The following is a 14,614-nucleotide window of genomic DNA, read 5'->3' on the forward strand; positions in this document are numbered from 1 at the left end:
TAACCTTTTAATCTTTATGTTATCAAGAAACATGCCTCTGGATCCTCCTCAACGTGTTCCCATAAGCTTATGAGAAATAGCTTATTGAAATTTCAGCTTCTGTGTGGGTGAAATTCAGTTAAACTACTGCAGCAAACAAACTCTAAGATGTCAGTCGTTTAGCATAGGCAGTTTATTTCTCGCACTTGAGATAGCCTCCTGCAGGGGCAGCCAATAGATGAAAAGGAGCCTGGAAGAACACACCTTTCTCACTGCATCAACGAAAGTGTTACATGGCCACGCCCACTTGCAAGGGAAGCCTGGAGATGTAGTCTATGTGCCCAGGAGGAGGAGGGAATGAAGCTAGCTGGTCTTTGCCGAAGGCTTCTAAACTGCATACTTCATATGATTACATCTGGGCCGGGCATAGTGGCTCACGCTGTAATCCCACTGCTTTAGGAGGCCAAGGGGAGAGGACTGCTTCAGGCCAGGAATTCAGGACTAGTCTGGGCAAAATAGTGAGACCCCATCTCTCCAAAAAAAAGAAAATTAATTAATTTAATAAAAATTAACCAGGCATGGTAGTGTTTGCCTTTTCATCCCAGCTACTCAGGAGGCTGGGGTGGGAGGATCTCCTGAGTCCAGGAGTTTTGAGGCTGCAGTGAGCCATGACGGCACCACTGCAATTCAGCCTGGGTGGCAGAGCAAGACCCTGTCTCTAAAAGAGAAAGAATAGAATTCAAAATGCTATATAAATGGTGGGGATTATAAGAAGGTTTTCCTTTTCTTTGCCCTACTTTCTGGATGGTCTGTAATATGTCTTTAATGCATCCAAAATGATGAGGAAAAAGAGAAAGGGGGGAAATCCCCTAATCAGTGAGTCTTTGAGGAGTTACGGGTAGAACCATGTACCAGGAAACTACCCAAGAAATACAGGTAAATTCTGCTTCCCTGATTCCCTTGCTTCTCTCTCACCTTTTTCAAACAGAACTTTCCACTCCATTTGTTTTGGGTAAACGCAACCTAAAAGCTTTTTATTTCTTAAATGCTTTCCATGCTCTCTGGGATCGTTCTGTGCCTCAGAGCATCTCCAAGATATCAATCACAGTTTCCAAGACTCCTTCTCTATTTGGATGGAGATCTGTGACCAAGACCAAACCAAACTTGTGATCCACTTAATTCACACCTGGCCACACATCGTGGCTGAAACACAGGACAGCGGCGATCTCAACACTTACAGGAGCATTTCAGGAGCAAAGACAACCAGCTCCTCTGTATCACCGTGGTTCTTGAGCTTCTTCCTTCTTGGCACATCTGGTGACAACATTTAAACCCACAAGAGACTCTAGTGGGCATCCTGCTACTTCTCACCAAACTTCTCCCCATCCCCCTTCTCCCTATCCCCACCCGACTCAACCCTCACCCCACCCCCAGCCAGTACCACCTCAGACCCTGTGTTTTGGCCACAGCAGATGACATGGTTTGGATATCTGTCTCCACCCAAATCTCATGTCGAAATGTAATCCTCAGTGTTGGAGGCGGGGCCTGGTGGAAAGTGATAGGATCATGGGGGTAGATTTCTCACGAATGGTTTGGCACCATCCCCCTGGTACTGTCCTGGCAATAGAGAGTGAGTTCTCATGAGATCTAATCACTTAAAAGTGTGTGGCACCTCCCCTCTCTCTTACTCCTGCTTCTGCCAGGTGACATGCCTGCTGTCTCTTTGCCTTCTTCCATGATTAGAAGCTTCCTGAGGCCTCTCCAGATGCCACCATGCTTCCTGTACAGCCTGCAGAACCATGAACCAATTAAAGCTCTTTTCTTATAAATTACCCAATCTCAGGTATTTCTTTATAGCAATGAAAGAACAGACTAATACACCAAACCCCCTATTGTTCCAAAAATCAACCACGCATTTTCAGGTCTATATGCTTCCACTGAAACCATTCCCTGTCCTCCCCACAACAGCCCATCCTTCAAGGCTCACCAGACAAGAGCCCCTCCCCTGTCCGATAGCTTTGCCTGGCCCTCCGTCTTCTCTCCTCATGCAGCAATAGCAACTGCTTCCAGCCTCACGCTCTCCCCATTCTCTCAGTGTGTACCTCCCCACCTTGTATTCTAATTACTAATTAATGAGCTCTCCTACAGCAGAGCCCTAAGCAGACAGGCTCTGGGGCTCTTTGCCCTGCACCATCTCAAAGAACCACAAGAAGGTAAGAGTTTGCTCAAGAATCCAGGAACTGATTGGCAGGTCAAGCCAGCCAGTAGGGGCCTTGCTTATCTAGAGGAAATGGGCTGAAAGTAACAAGACATAAACCTGGGAGTGACACAAGTGAAACTAAGAAACTTGATAGGACTAGCCTGGCCTAACAGCCCTCTGTAGTGCCCCAAGATGCTGCATGCTGGGCCACCGAGGAAGCAGGCAGCCACCACCCCTGTGATATGAGGGTGGGAGCCCAGCACAGCTTTTCTGCCACAGACGTGGGCAGCACCACTAAAACAAACAAACAAACAAACAAACTCTTATCCATCATGAGAAGTAGGAGGAGAAGTTGGCTCAGCACCCCATCCCGTTTTCATATACCCTGTCTCATCCACTTCTTCATTGTCCCATTTGAGTTTCTCTTCTTTGCTTTAAGTTTTAAGCTACTGCCTTTACATTGCTACCCTATAGCTTTCCTTTCCTTAACACTGCATGTTTATGCTTTGCTTTAAAAAACGAAAATTAAAGTGGCTGTATTTAATTTACAGACCATTAAGCCAGCATGTGTGGGATGTGTTCGTCACTCATCATAGTGCTAGGGGTAGAACTAAATTCCTTGAGCCCTCCAGGGTCAAGGGCAGAGGCTCCTGACATTCCCATGACCTTTCCAGCCCCATCTCCCAGGCCCAGCACTTTGCCGAGGGCAGGCCACCCCACAGTGCTGCTGCTTCTCCTACAGAGCCTCCCACGTGCCAGCTGGGCTCTATTCTTCAGTGCCATCTGCTGCACCCAGATCAGGCGAGAGGCCACAGTCAGATTCTATGCACAACAGAGCAGGGATGGCAGGCAACACAGGAGCCACCCTCACTGGGCCTGGGCTCCGGGAGCCAGGCAGGGAAAATCCCAAAGGACTGAGCAATCAGAGGAGGCTGTTGAGGGGCCTAACTGGGCTGTCACCTGCTTGGGAGAACTAGTTGTGCGGTTTCAGAGGGTTTCTAAGCATGACAATGTAGGGGACCCACGCTACATTTTTCTGTTTTCCTGTTCTCTCTCGGCCTCTCATACAAACTTAACATTGCTACAGCCCTGACCTGAGCTTTGATCCTCTCTCCATCATTAACTTACTGTATGAATCCATGAGCCAATTAAACCTCTTTTCTTATAAATTACAATTCTGTTTTCATGGTCACTTCATGAGAGAAACCTGCAAATGAACACGCTAAGAGGAAGGAACAGAACACATTAATGGATAAATGAGCTGTCCATCATTACTCCTGAGTGAGCATGATTTGTAACGTGAGTAATGATGGACAGCTCTTTTATCCATCCTAATAAGTTATTTCTGAGGTGAATGCGGTGGTTCATGCCTGTAATCCCAGCACTTTGGGAGGCCAAGGCTGGAGGACTGCTTGGGCAATCCAGCCTGAGCAATACAGTGAGACCTCGTTTCTACAAAAAATTAAAAACTTAGCCAGGTATGGTGTGACATGCCTATAGTCCCAGCTATTCGGGAGGCTGAGGTGAGAGGACTGCTGGGCCCAGGAGGCAGAGGTTGCAGTGAGCCAAGATTGTGCCACTACACTCCAACCTGAGCAACAGAGCAAGAATATGAGTCAAAAAAATTTTTTTTAATTATTTCCTTCTTTGAATAATAAGAAGTTTTGATTCCCTGCTTTCTAGGGTCCCTTCAAGCTCTGAAACTGTAAGATCCTACAGTTTAATTAAGGTCTTCATTGCCTGGAGCGTATTCTGGACCTGAAAAGGAACCTGCCCATGAAATATTCATTAAAACAAATCATGCTCACTCAGGAGTAATGATGGACAGCTCATTTATCCATTAATGTGTTCTGTTCCTTCTCCTTAGCAGTGTTCATTTGCAGGTTTCTCTCATGAAATGATCATGAAAACAGAATTGTAAATCACACCTATCACACCTAGGTGAGTTTTGGGAGCCTAGAGCTCTTGCCCACACACATATCACCTGGGGTTGACATAAGAAGTACTTAATAGCACCAAGCTCCCAGTTTGAACAGTCAACTTCCAAATCCAGACACCCGTGATTCAACAATCAACTTCTGGATGCAGACATCCGTGATTCAAGAAGGCCCCAGCGGTCTGGAAAAATTATCTTCTCTTGCATCTATGCAGAGCTGGCCGGAAACAAATGAGATTGTGCATCCACTTTTCCAAGGGTACTTTTGTCTGTAATTTCTTTTCTCTGAGCTTCAGATATCTCATCTGTAAAATGGGCACAGGAAGAAGGATGTGGCCTATCTGCCTCCTGAAGAAGTTCAGTTCTGAGGGGCTGGACAGTCATCCGTTAGCAAAGAATTTTCAATTGCCTTTTGTGAAAAGAAAAGTAACGCTACTCTCTCCCCTGCCAACCAATACAGAATCAAGCTCTAACAACTGAAGGGAACAGGAGATGGGTGGAGCAGAAGTGTGTACAGAAAACAGGAAGACTTAATGGGACCACAGGCTTCTGTGTGGGAGCTGAAGCAGGGAACCCATGGTGTGGGTCTTTGTTGCTAAGTCAGGAGACACTGTTGCGTTACCTGTAATCAACGGTCAGGACAGCGAGGGAGCTTTAGATTTGCTGACGATGTAACTGGGGACTTACAGGGAAAGCTGACTATATGATACTTGATCTAGAGGATGTCAGAATGATAGCCAAGGCATGAGGGTGGTGGAGAGAGGGCAACATTAGCTGCTGAGTACCTGCCAAAGACTTAGCTCATCACTGTCACTTACCTGCTGATCTCTTGCCCAGGGCAGGAGGAGCAACCAGAAGAGCCACAGCCAACAGAGAAACCACAGCACCATTTATTCACCATGCATCTAATAAATACGTATCGCATGCCTACTATGTGCCCGGAACAGGAAGAACAGCAGACTTTTCCAGAAGAAGACCATGCAGTGGATTTTGTGGGAACCACAAAGGCATCAGATAGGAAAGTTTCTGCATAGGAAAGCTACACATGACTCCAAAATTTTCATCACAGAATTCCAACAAACTATGCAACACTGCAAAACTGAACTAAGGAGATTGGCTTATTGCAGAGAAAGGGACGTTAGTTTTCCTCTAGGCACCTTGAAATGTCTAGCCTTCATAAGGGTAGACATTTTATTATTGTCCCTTTGTCTAATTTTGAACATTATGGGCCCCATGCAAATAATCTTCTAAATGGCACTGTGAACATCAAATGATAGGTTCTCAATTCTCCCTTCACATAAAATCTCTAAGTTCCTCAGCTGGTATGGTAATCCTTTAATCAATATTTACACCAACATAGTTCCAAGTCCAGGAGCATAGAGGGGACTGCAGAACACTTGGGTATTATTGCTATCATCACCATCACCACCACCACCACCATCACCACCACCACCACCATCACCTTACAACTGAGGAAACCAAGGCTTAGGGAAATTAAATAATGTGCTCAAGTTTACACAGCTAGAAAGTAAGGAAGCTTGGGTTGGGCATGGTGACTCATGCCTGTAATCCCACCACTCTGGGGGCTAAGGTGGAAGAATCACTTGAGCTCAGGAGTTCAAGACCAGCCTGGGCAGCATAGTAAGGTCCCATCTCTACAAAAAAATTTAAAAATTAGCTGGGCATGGTGGTGTATGCCTGTAGTCCCAGCTACTTTGGAGGCTGTGATGGGAAGATCGCTTGAGCCCAGGAGGTCAAGGCTGCAGTGAGCTGTGTTCATGCCACTGTACACCAGCCTGGTTGTCAGAGTGAGACCCTATCTCAAAAAAAAAATAGAAAGTTAGCGGGCGTGGTGACTCACGCTTGTAATCCCAGCACTTTGGGAGGCCACGCCAGGTGAATCACGAGGTCAAGAGATCGAGACTATCCTGGCCAACATGGTGAAACCCTGTCTCTACTGAAAACACAAAAGTTAATTGGGTATGGTGGCATATGCCTGTAGTCCCAGCTACTCAGGAGGCTGAGGCAGAAGAATCGCTTGAACCCAAAAGGCAGAGGTTACAGTGAGCTGAGACTGTGCCGCTGCACTCCAACCTGGTGACAGAATGGTACTCCATCTTAAATAAATAAATAAATAAAGTAATGAAGCCTGAGTGCAAACCCAGTTCTGTCTGATGCTAAAACCCACTGCTCCATCCTATGCCCCATGTGGTCAGGCCTAGTACCCACACGTAAAAATGAAGGGCAGCTTGTGTCTCTTTCTCACACTTCCTTCTGGGATTTGGTTCTTTTTCTCCACCACTGGCACATTCTCCACCTCTCTCTCTCTCTCTCACACACACACACACACACACACACACACACACAACCACTTTCAATGGCAGTGCCTGCTTTTTCTTGTTTCATTCCCTTCACCAACATCGTTGCAAACAAAACTTATATAGAATCAGCCACACCACGAGGAGAAAATGGACAGCACCCACAGCCTGAGGCTGAAGTCATTCCAGCCCCTCCCCTTTTCCTGTGAAGGCTATTCCCTATTTCTTCCTTTTATAAACGGGAACACATTATGCAAGCTACTGTAGATGTGAGGTTTCTCAAGCAAGCTGGTAACACTCAGCATAAATTGATTTAAATAAAATTCTCCCCTTTCAAGATTCTTCCTTGCTTCTGCCTCATCTTAAATTAAGAGCAGTACAATAATAACCCAAGAACATCACACCCCTGAATTTCAGCCACCTCCCTCTAAAGGATCTTTTCTCATTTTTTGAAAATATGAGCTATTTTTTGGTTTCCACTTGTTCCTCTTTCTTACTTGTCACCACACATTGCTTTCTGTATGATATAAGCAATTGGAGCCTTCACATTTAAAGCCTCTTTTTAGTGCATGAGATCCACAATAAGGCTCCCATGAGACCTTGTAAAGAAAAGAAATAACTTCAAGGAGTTACACTTCAAGATCCACCAAAGCAAAGATCTGCAGTCAACTCTAGTAATTAAGTGGTTCCATTCATTTATTCAGTGCATATCCATTGAGTATATACAATGTGCCGGACAAAACTCTGGGCACTAGTGATACAGCAGTGACTTGGCTCATGGAAAAATAACATGCTAATGATACTCAAACTTATGTCTCCTTCCTGAAACTCTTCCCTGAACTCTAGACTCTCATATGCAATGAATTACTTAACATCTCCCATTGGATATCCAATTAAACCCCATCACTGTTTCCTCTCCATCTCACTAAAGTGCCACTCCATCCAGCTGCTTAGGTCAAAATTCATTGAGTTATCTTTTTCTCATACCCTAAGTATCCAACTCATCCATACATCCTGCCTACTTTATGAATTTAGCCACTTCTCACCATATTTTTGTATTTTTATTTTTATTTTTATTTTTGACATGATCACAATCCATTGTCCAGGCTGGAGTACAATGGCATTATCATGACTTCCTGCAGCCTCGACCTCCCCAGGCTCAGGAGATCTTCCCACCTCAGACTCCTGAGTAGCTGGAACTACAGGCATGTGCCACCACACCTGGCTAATTTTTTTATTTTTTGTAGAGCTGGAGTTTTCCCATGTTGCCCAGGCTGGTCTCAAACACCTGAGCTCAAGTGATCCACCCACGTTCACATCCCAAAGTGCTGGGATTACAACTTCTCACCATTTTAACTACTATCCAGCCTGGTCCAAACCACCACCCTCTCTCACCTGAGTCATTGCAGTACCATCCTGACTAATCTCTCTGTTTCCACCCTTGTCCTCTGAGAGTCTGCACTAAGCTCTAAAGCTCAAGGGATCCTTGGAAAACATAAATCAGCTAGTAGTACCCTGTGCTCAGAATTCTCCAGTGGTGTCCCATCTTTCTCAAAGTAAAGGCTAAAGTCTACGAAAGGCCCTATAGGACCTTGTATTAGCTGGCTCCCTGCTACTTCTCCGATCTCTTCTCCCACGCTCACCCTGTCTCATTCAGTTCCCTCTGCATAAATCACCTTGCTGTTCCTGGAACATGCCAGTTATCTATTGCCTCGGGGCCTTTGCACTTGTTCTCCCTACCTGGAAATGTCTTTCGCCAGATAACTGTCTGGCTCACTCCTTCACTTCCTTCATGTTACCCTGACCATCTTATATAAAATACCCACTCCTCGCTTTACCCTACCCTCCCACTCCAACGTAACCAGGCACCTCCCATCTTCCTTTCCCTGCTCAACGTTCCTTAATCACCTGATATAAAACATACGTTATTTACTTACATATTATTTGTCTCCCTCAACTAGAATGAATGCTTCATGAGATGGGTCTGCTTCCTATAACATGCCTGGCACATAGAGACTGCTCAATAAATATTTATTTAGTGAATGAATGATTATCTAAACGTACATACATCCCTACATGGTCAACCACAGAAACACAGAAAAAGAGACAGTCCAAAGAGCAAGTACAGACTCTGCCCAATCAAGCAGAGTCCAGAAGAAAAGGAAACCTAGCCAAGAGCACTTTAAATGTTCAGGTCCCGGTCAGGCGCGGTGGCTCACGCCTGTAATCCCAGCACTTTGGGAGGCCGAGGTGGGTGGATCACCTGAGGTTAGGAGTTTGAGACCAGCCTGACCAACATGGAGAAACCCCATCTCTACTAAAAATACAAAATTAGCCAGGCATGGTGGAGCAGGCCTGTTGTCCCAGCTACTCAGGAGGCTGAGGCAGGAGAATCAGTTGAATCCTGGAGGCAGAGGTTGCAGTGAGCCGAGATCACACCACTGCACTCCAATCTGGGCAACAAGAGTGAAACTCCATCTCAAAAATAAATAAATAAATATTCAGGTCCCTATGGTAGATTGATTGATTGATTGATTGATTGATTGCAAAAATGTCCCAATTCTTCCCCTCCCTGTATCTATGCATTTTGCAATGTGACTATGCAGCTCCTTCTATCAAGAAGTAGAGTCTATTTTCCTAACTTTCCACTCTGGGCTATCTTGTGTCTTAATTTTGTCATTAGACAAGGATAAAGGGATGGAGTGCCAGTTATAAGCTTAGGCCTCAAGAGGCCATACAAGTTTTCACTTTCTCTTGGCCTCCTGCCACTACCATGTGAACATGCTGAGCTGGCCTGCTGGAGGATGAGTGACCACATGGAGCAGAGCCAAGTCATCCAGCTGAGGCCATCCTAAAGCAGCCAGCCCTCAGACACTCCATCGGCAGACTAAAACCACATGAGCAAGCACAGCTGAAAGCAAGCAAGCACAACTCAGATCAGCGGAACTACCCAGCCAACCAAGAGACATGAGAGAAAATAACAAATGGCTGTTGTTTTAGGCCACGAAGTTTAGGGGTGGTTTGGTCTGTAGTCCCTTTGGCAAGATTGGCCCTAAAGCATGTAATCAGTTCCTAGGGCAGGCATCTAAGCTGCTCTGCTCTGAATAATGTGCTTTAGGAGACCTTCTCCTTGTGATTTGGCTGTTATGACAGGGATCTGTAGGAAGAAGACCCACTAACCAAGCCATACAGTGTCTCAACCACTGCAAATCAATATGCTGGCATGCAGATGAACAAGGTCACTGTGATGTGACCCGGAAAGACAGATCAGGTTTCTGAGGCAGCAATACTAAAAGCCGGATATTGGATGGGGGAAATTCACAGAAGTAAATGTTGCCTTCTGAGGTGGACTTGGGGATACCCAGTCAGACTCTCTGACCTTGACCCAGCCTCACCTCATTCTATTTCACAGAAACTTTGACTAGGTTCTCAGGCATCCAGCCCCATTTCTGGCCATGGAACACACTGCAGTCGCCCTTCTGCACCAAGGACAGCTGAGTGATGAGGCTCTCAAATCCCCAAACCATGTTTTCTCTAGAGTAATAAAGTTTCCAAAGGGCAGAGCAGCAAACTGATCTTTATGTTAAGCCCATAAGACAGAGGCTTTAAATACATTTGCCATATGATATTATGTAAATGCATTCCATGGTACACTGAAGGTCAGCATATTTCCAGATGATCCCAACACTTTTCCATGATCATAGACACTCTTCTCATGCTCAAAGTAAAAAGAATATCTGGCAAGGACTGCTGGCCTGTTTGCTAAAGATGACCTTTTCTTTTAGTGTAGGGGAAAAGAAACAAAAAATCTTAATACTAAGATTCAAAAGAAGCACAAACATGGTCGTCCATCCGGATGCGAGAAACCTGAATGCTGCATTGCACAGTCTCCTTAATTCCTGTGCTTCCTGTTGCCTTGCAAAGACCTATGCTTTCTGCTTGCTGCATTCATTTATGCTCTGAATGACCACAGGTACTTATGTCTACCAACCAACCTTCTTCTAAACACAGAGTTTAGGATTTCATCCAATTCCTTAAACAATAACTCAGCACATACATCACAGTGACAAATAGGAACCCTAAGAGGCAATATCTCAAAGACCTGCTGTGTTGCCCTTATGACCTCAGCTCCTACTGCTGTCCTGGTGTCTGACTCAACAGCAGCTTCTGGGACCTCCTTTCTGGGTCTCTTGGGAACACACCTCTCTTCTATCTCAGGGTTTTGCAGGTGCTGCCTACAACCCCTGGTTTTCTCCCTCACTTCCCCAGATGTCTGGTCAAGTGTCATTTACCAGAATCCCTGGCTTCCTCCCTCACTTCCCCAGATGTCTGGTCAAATGTCATTTACAAAAAAGCCTTCCCTGGCCAAGCCGCATAAAAGTAAATAACAAGCCCCACCCTGCCCTCTAGCAGCACTCCCCAGTCCTCTTAGCCAGCTTTATTTTTCTCCATTACAATGTCTCATCAGCTGATACACTCTGTATTTATTTATTTGTCCATCATCTTACACACACACACACACACACACACTCATGAATTTAAGTTCCTTGAGAGAGGGCTTTTTTGGTTGTTTTGTCTGTATTTTCCATATATAGAGCAGTGACTGATACATAGTAGGAACTTAATGAATGAACTGCCATTGCTTGAGCGCCTACTTTGTGCCAAGCAAGTTCTATATGATGATAAGGTAACAATGAGCAAATATTTTAAAGTATCTTTTCTTTAACTATTATAAGAATCCTATTACTGTCTCCATTTTACAGATCAGGAAACTAATGCTCAAAGAGGGGCTAAGTAACTTGCCCAAGACACTCACCTAGGTCTGTTTGAGCATCCATACTCATGCTTCTTACAGTGCAAGCTGCTTTTCAAACACCTTAGTGATGATGCAGGTGCATGTAATGCACGTCTCTGGCAACTACACAATACAAGAGCTTTTCATTCTATCATTTTTCTTCACCCATCACAGTTTTGGTCCAGGAAGAAACATCCTTGAGACTGGATTTTCATCTCCCAGAGACAATTGGTAGTAACAGCTTTAGCTTTCCGTTATTCCACCTATTTAGGGATAATCAAGGGAGAGTTTTCCTTTCGAACTGGGCTGGTACAAGAACAGATAGGTCAGGGATCCAGGGAGAAGCAGACAGAAGTTCATCTGCTCTGAAACTCCCTCAGAATTTTCCAGAGTCCCTACCTTTGTGAAGTGCTGCTTCAAAACCTTTATAGTCCTGGAATTCAGGAAAGCCATTCATTAAAAAAGGAAAAAAATAAAAGTCTGACTTGTATTGCATGTGCTCCTCTCTGGGTGTCCGCCTGTGTCTACTGGGTTCTAGTCACGTACTGCAAATACCAGCCCAGCCGAGACTTGTAAAGCTCTGCCCACCCACTGGCAGTGATGGCAATGGTGTGGTAGAGTCATGTGGGTCACTCCCAGACCGAAGGACCAAGAGAGCGACCCAGTCCCTGCTGAAATCCATGTCATGCCTAATCCATGAGGGCTTCATTTTTATACCAATCATTGCCACTGTCAATTTCCTCCTCCTCTCTGCTCTCACTGCTCTTTTCCAACACCATCATGAACTTATCCACCTCCTGATTATAAGTGCTTCTCCCCCTACCAGGTGTGAACTTCAGGGAGCCAGGACTTTGTTATCATCATCTCTGCATCCCCAAGGACTAATCCCATCTCTGACAAATACTAAGTGCTCAGTAAGTATTTGCTGACTCAAGAAAGACGCAGCACGAGACTGTACCTACTGCACTGACTGGAACAAGCAGAACAAGTCACCTCTTCTGGAAAGGGCAGGAAGCAGAAACACTGAGGAGATCAACATAGACCAGAACCACCGCTGAGCCGACTACAGTGCCCAATCCTCCCCCATGCACCCTCCTCACCCCTCACCTGCCACTCTCTGAGCCCCAAAGCCACCCACATTCACCTCCCCAGGGCTAGAAAGGAGCAAGCATCCGCCAGCGTCCCACCCCACCCCACTGGGGCTGCTCTTATCAGAGCCCAAGACACTGACGTTAAGTTACCCTTAAACGGAGTAATTTGCATCTGTAATTTCCGGATAAAGGAATGTATTTCATCAGCCCTGCTGAACCCTGGACAGCAGAGATTTCTACCGCCCGTCTGCCGAAGACACAGCAGTGCCTTGCTCCTCCCTGGCTAAACGCATTTGCTAGCCCATCCCTGCAAAACAAGTCATGTTCTTTCCCTTGCGCTAAAACCCGTCCATAAACAAATCCTCTCTGTGTCCCTAAGAAATGGCCCCCACGCCCACGGAGGGCGCCCTGCACATGCAGAAATACACACTCACAAACCCCAAGAGCCACCAGGTGTAAGCACGTTTGAATTCTGTTCTTTAAGAACAAACGAACAACAATAACAAAATCCATCTACTAGAATGTAACTGAAACTAAAAGCAGTGGCTAGGAAGCTTATGGAAACGGAGCTATAAACGCCAGCAGCCTGACATTTATAAGTTGAAAAACTACTTATGGCGCTAATAGTTCAAACAGGGTTTAAAAACAGCCCTCGGGGAGGCCGCTTTCAGAGAAGCGCACAGCTCCAGGCAGCAGGCAAGCCCTTGCTTTTCTGCGCCAGCTTCCCAAGACTCTTCGGTCTTTTGTGCCATTTACTATGAACAGTACTCAGCGGTGCGAGCGTGTATATTTCAGGCTAGGCAGAAGCGCCTGGGAGCCCTGGAGCACGCGGGGTCCGCGCCCCGGCTGGGTCGGTTGCAACGCAGCGAGCAACGCCGTCCCCTACCTGGGTGGGAAATCCGCTGGCGGACGCCTCCGGATGCAGGCAGAGCAGCTTCCACCCCGGTTGCCCCGCGTGCAGCTCCGGCTAACGCGGCGCTGGGCGATCCGGGCGGAGGCAGTAGCCGGCCGGTGTCACACCTGCATCACCGCCCCCACGCCGCCGCCGCCAGCCGCCCAGGCGCAGCGCGCAGCGCGCAGCGCGCCCCCGCACTACAGAGCACCCGGGGCGGGAGGCTCCTGGGTCCTCTATTCAGCGGGATCAGATCCTAACCCGCTTTCTTCCCGGCCTGGGCATTAAAAGTATTCGCTGCGGACAGCTCTGCTTCTAAATCCCCTCTGATCCAAGGCTGGGTGTGGAGATAGCTCAGAGGGAAGGAAGAACAGTGAGGCCGCAAGGTCTCCGGATTTGCAGACTAATAGATATTAAACTTCTTATTCCTCGAGTTTTGTAACCGGCTGATCATGGGCGTCGTCTCGCTGTCTCCACCCCGCCTAGGGCGAGGGGGCGCTGTGGCCTCCACATGCCCTTCCACCCACTCCGAACTAGGATGCGTCAGAGGACTAGACGCAAGTTCCCGGGAAAGGGAATCCTCTGATCACGGCGCCCCCAAAGTATACACTTCGGTGCTGTTCAACTGCTTTGTTTTCGTTTGCTTCATCAGGAACTGAAAAGAACCTACCTGACCAGCGCGGGGAGGAGGAAAGCCTGCGAGGCTTGGTGCATTCAAACAAGCGCTCCACCTCTTTCTCCCTACTCCCAAACCACCACCCACTAACTCCACTGGAGAGTTCAGCAAACTAAACTGCCAAGGCTCAGCACCGAAAGACTCTTTAGGAGAATAGGGTTTCTTCTAGGAGGAAGTGAGGAGCAAGGAAAGGACACTGGAAATTCGGACGCGGGCTCAGACAGCACAACACCGCAGATGCCTGGCCCGCTCTAGGATCCATATCATTACATGTATCAGTAGGTCATTTTTTTCTTATTGCTGAATAATTCTATTGCCTAAATATAACACAATTTATTTATCCCTTCTCCTATGAGTGGACATTTGAGTTGCTTCCAGATTTTAGCTGTGATGAATAAGGCTGCTATGAACTTTTTTTTTTTTTTTTTTTTTTTTTTTTTTTGAGATGGAGTCTCACTCTGTCGCCCAGGCTGGAGTGCAGTGGCATGATCTCGGCTCACTGCAACCTCTGTCTCCCGCGTTCAAACAATTCTCCTGCCTCAGCCTCCCAAGTAGCTGGGATTACAGGCATGCGCCAACAAGCCTGGATCATTTTTGTATTTTTAGTAGAGACAGGGTTTTGACATGTTGGCCAGGCTGATGTCAAACTCCTGACCTCAGATGATCCACCCACCTCAGCCTTCCAAAGTGGTGGGATTTCAGGTGTGAGCCACGGCGCACAGCCTGT

At 46.6% G+C, this 14,614-nt stretch overlaps 1 protein-coding gene across 6 annotated transcripts in view; it reads right to left on the reverse strand.

Annotated features, from left to right (window-relative positions):
* SV2B (synaptic vesicle glycoprotein 2B) overlaps nucleotides 1-14,004 on the reverse strand; it is a 182,367-nt gene extending 168,363 nt beyond the window's left edge. For 4 of the 6 annotated variants that reach the window (XM_007990475.3, XM_073012987.1, XM_073012990.1 and 1 more), the window contains exon 1: nucleotides 13,206-13,811. The gene's annotated coding sequence lies outside the window, so the exon portion shown is untranslated. Of the gene's footprint in view, nucleotides 1-13,205; nucleotides 13,812-13,881 lie in introns of those variants that run through there. The other 2 variants (XM_073012991.1, XM_073012989.1) reach the window with 2 other exon arrangements.
* Between the last annotated feature and the right edge of the window lie 610 nt (nucleotides 14,005-14,614).

Source organism: Chlorocebus sabaeus, chromosome 29 (genome assembly GCF_047675955.1).
Source record: "Chlorocebus sabaeus isolate Y175 chromosome 29, mChlSab1.0.hap1, whole genome shotgun sequence".
Classification (NCBI taxonomy): domain Eukaryota; kingdom Metazoa; phylum Chordata; class Mammalia; order Primates; family Cercopithecidae; genus Chlorocebus; species Chlorocebus sabaeus.